This window comes from Glossina fuscipes, unplaced genomic scaffold, assembly GCF_014805625.2.
Source record: "Glossina fuscipes isolate IAEA_lab_2018 unplaced genomic scaffold, Yale_Gfus_2 28, whole genome shotgun sequence".
In the NCBI taxonomy this organism is placed as follows: Eukaryota; Metazoa; Arthropoda; class Insecta; order Diptera; family Glossinidae; genus Glossina; species Glossina fuscipes.
Window position 1 is genome coordinate 12228897 of NW_023998423.1, and position 4168 is coordinate 12233064.

The 4168-nt window shown below is 35.3% G+C and overlaps 1 non-coding gene across 1 annotated transcript; it reads right to left on the reverse strand.

The window, feature by feature from the left end:
- Positions 1-976: 976 nt before the first annotated feature.
- On the reverse strand, positions 977-1049 carry Trnar-acg. The gene has a single exon. It is a non-coding gene; the product is annotated as a tRNA-Arg (tRNA).
- Positions 1050-4168: the final 3119 nt, after the last annotated feature.

Consider the following 4168-nt stretch of genomic DNA (forward strand, 5'->3'; position numbering starts at 1 on the left):
ATTATCACAGAACGAGTTTAATTGAGAACTTTAAAAATTGTAATTTCTTTAACGACTCTTCAAAATAAGGTGTTATGTGGGTTGTGGTCGTAAATGTAAACAGATCCCAATCATTTTTAGTTCGTCCTTGCGTCAAAGCAGGTCAGTGTACCAAGTTTCATCGAAATATCTCAAAAATTGCGACGTTTAGCTTAAACACATATTTACATGGGCAGACATCAGACGGACAGACGAGTTTAGAAAGTAATTTTGAATCGATCGATATAATAATATGTGAGTTTATCTTAAGAACCCTTCTCAGTGTTACACATGTCCGCACAAACTTAGCATACCCTGTACCACAAGTAGTGTACATAGTGTAGTGTAATAAAATAAGCCCAAAAGGAAGACATTATAAACGTGTTGGGTTGAAATTTTTGAACTCCCACTGTGAAATTAAGCGAAAATTCATTCTGTACAGTACATATGATATAAATTTCATAACATACTATTAGGCAAGTTATGTAAGTTAATCCGAGAATTATAAAGAAGACTTAACTTTCTACACAAAGCATAGAGCAAATAAATGACTGAATATTCACTCTCAAGTGAATTTTACGCAATTACCCAGAATAAAAACATATATAAAAACCAAAAATGTCTTGAAAGATTTTAAAATTTTTAATTCGATTTTACACCAATTGTGGCACAAGGGCATGTTGTGCCAATGTTCAAATTTAATTTATTAGCAGGTTTGCAAGCGAAGAAATTTCATTTTTAATTAAAATTTTGGACTTGTAACTGAACTAGTAACATTTCCACCATGTTTCAGTTTTATACTAATTTGTACTACATTTTGCGTTTCAATATTAAATATTAAAGGCATAAAAGAAGTACAGACAGACGGGAGAGGCAACATCGAAGTTGACATCGACCATATACGGATATAAAAAATAAGTAAAATAAACAAAAATCTCAGTGACGTCAGACAATCAACCGATCCTGCCAGGAGTCGAACCTGGAATCTTCTGATCCGTAGTCAGACGCGTTATCCATTGCGCCACAGGACCATGTGTAATTGTGCATACCATACCTAATAAGAAGCGTATCTACTATTGACTGAGCATTTTACGCATAATTAATACATTTTATGCGTGCGTGCATATATGAAAGCAAATTTTAAAAAAATGTTCAATCTTAAAAATAACAATTAATTTGTACATACCGAAAGATGGGCGTATAATCATTTTGTGAGAAAGTTTGAAATGCCAAGGAGATTCTAAAAAGGATATATATTCTTAGTCAACGTTAAATTCTGAATCGGTCTAGTCTTAATGCAAGACGGGAGAATCAAAATGTTTTAACCTGTCCGTACCCATATCTCAACGGTCGTCCAACACCATTTAACGAGCACGGATGACGTTTTCGTTTGGTTACAGTTTTCGGCCGTCCCAGACGTTCAGCCAAGCTGGTACGACCATGTTTCAACTCAACTACCTAACATTTTACCGTGATCAACGGATAGTATCCGTACACAGCGTCGAACTGATTTTTCATCCGTTTATCAGCAGCGCTTTAGGCACGTCTCTCTGCATATATGTTTGCCCCTCTTCGCAAGTACTACTATATCGGGTCCGAAGGCGACAAAAGTATTGGAAGTTTTATACGCAACTCGCTGTTGAAAGTGGGTCACATCGGTCGAAGGGTGCGCGTGCGGTGCAACGTAAAATGAGAACCCTTTTGTTTTTCAAAAGGATTAAAAAAAGGTTTTTTTCTTTTTGCTCATAAACTACAGCACATAACCTTGTAGTACCTCTAAAAAAATAGAAAAAATTGGTCATGCCTACTCAATTTCCTAGTGTCATATTTTAATTTTTTTTTTTTCCAAACCTTTATAACACACACACAAATACAAGCTTCAAAAAGTTTACAAATTCCGAAGCCAGCTTTAAATTCGAAATACGCCTAAGCATCCGTCCGCTTATCTGTGCATCTGTCTTTCTACGATACATGTAGTATTTGTGGCAACCATTCTTCCATTAGCGAAAATGAAGATATCGTCTACAAAATTGTAGGAGAATTTTAAAATTTTTTAAACTTTTCGAAGAATACGCCTACAATGATTACACGTCTATGTAAGAAAAATTGTGAGCGCTTTTGCTTTCCGCTTTTTGCACATACAACACTTACGCCAAATAATCTTCGCTTTTATTCTGAAAATACAAAAAATCAGCTGCGCTCACTCAAGATTGTACAATATGGGAATTTAGCTCTTCTCCTTTTTTTAAGAACACGGTGGTAGAGATTCGGTCAAGACCGAAAGTAATTTTCTTATTTGTCTTATTTGGAAACATTTTTTGCAACGCACAGTTACGATGCTTGGCTGTCAATTGCTTTGATTTGAAAAATGATTTGAAATTCAGTGTAAATTTCATTACAGTTCACGAGCGGGTATCTCTTTTCACAATTTCCCTATAATATAAGGTCTCTTTGACCTGTACGTACCCGAACAAAGCTTGCTATGCTTTATTTCAATTCAAATATCGTTACTAATTGTGATCCTGAATATATCTTATATTATGCTCACATTGCCAAAACTTTCGCTTTCATTGTTTAAATATTCATGTAAAATTGTATTACTAGCATTTGTTTTCCAAAACAAGGGATTTTATTATGTGAATTCCTCGCTAGAGTGTGAGCATGTTTTGCTATTACTCAATGCACTATTTTGTATTCATTTCAATTATAGGGCCATAGATAGAATCAGAGGTAATCCGCAGCCTGACCGGGCGAAAAAAAAGCGGAAGGAGCATAGTTGCATATTCTCGCCACATGAGTCCTGAAAAATCTAGGATACACCATGAAGAAGTCTTCTGAAAATATCACCTCGAGTAAAATTGTAAAGGTTAAAATTTGAATAATATTTTTGTAGCAAGGAAAAACATTGCAGTGGGCCACGGACCGCCATTAAATACCCAACAACCTTTCGCTTAGTGCAGTTATTCATGGAAGCAGAGGAAAAGTGGTCCCGAATCCATTTCAATAGCAATCCTTGCGCCAAAGCACGTCAGGGGTACAAATTTTTTAAAAGTATCTCAAAAATTGCGACCTATAGGTTAAAGATTTAAAGACAGATACATGGACAGACAAGCTTAAATCGATTTAGAATGTGATTCAATGCATTGCTACAACAATATCTGAATGTATCTCAAATCCTTCTCTGGGTTGTATACATCCGCACAAACTGAATATACTCTTGGGTATCAAGTTGTACAGGGTGTAAGCATTAAAATGATGTAATTTTTAAAATCTTTTATTAAAACCATTTTGCATTAGCGGATTATCCACACTAGAAATGATTTTACAGTAGCAAATGTGGAATTCACTTAAGAGTTTAAATATATTAAATTTAGGCGGACTTACGCAACACGCAGAATGGCTTAAGATAGACCCATCTTTTATTATGCCGATCTACACAAAATCATTTCATGAGTCGATGTAAGCCTGTGTGTCCGTCTGTCAATCCATCTGTCTGATGTTTGTCCATGTAAATTTACGTGCAAGTTTCACGTCGTAATTCTTGATATGTTTTGATAAAGTTTGCTACACTGTCCCAAGGACGAACCTTATTGAAAATGGTTTGGATCGTTCCATTTTTTCTTTCATATAAGAACCGGGTATAATTTTTGTATGCAATGGCAAACACAAGAATAAATCAACTTTTTAGGGTATTTAATAGTCGGCCTATCCAGACTATAATGTTTTCACATGTCTTTAACTTCTTAAAATAAATCGAATTTTAACGATTCGTCAGAACGTGGACTTTCTCTCTCTCTCTCTCTCTCTCTCTCTCTCTCTCTCTCTCTCTCTCTCTCTCAAGTTGCCCAACATATATCGCGCAAATAAAGAACGCATCAAAAACCACGTTTATTCATACCAATTAAGCACATAGCATACATAGCGTGCAGCGTCTCCATTACGTAAAATCCCCGCTTCGTGAAGCAATCAATAACACTTCGGCCAACGGATGCATTTTATTGCAAACGTATTAATGAAACTAGCATACTTATATCTGTTACAGAGGCCATACCCTCTATATCAAAACACATTTCACTGCTACGAAATAAAAAAACCAAAAAAGAAAAATGTCAAAACAAAGAAAACCTCTGCTTAATAATTTATTAGTAGC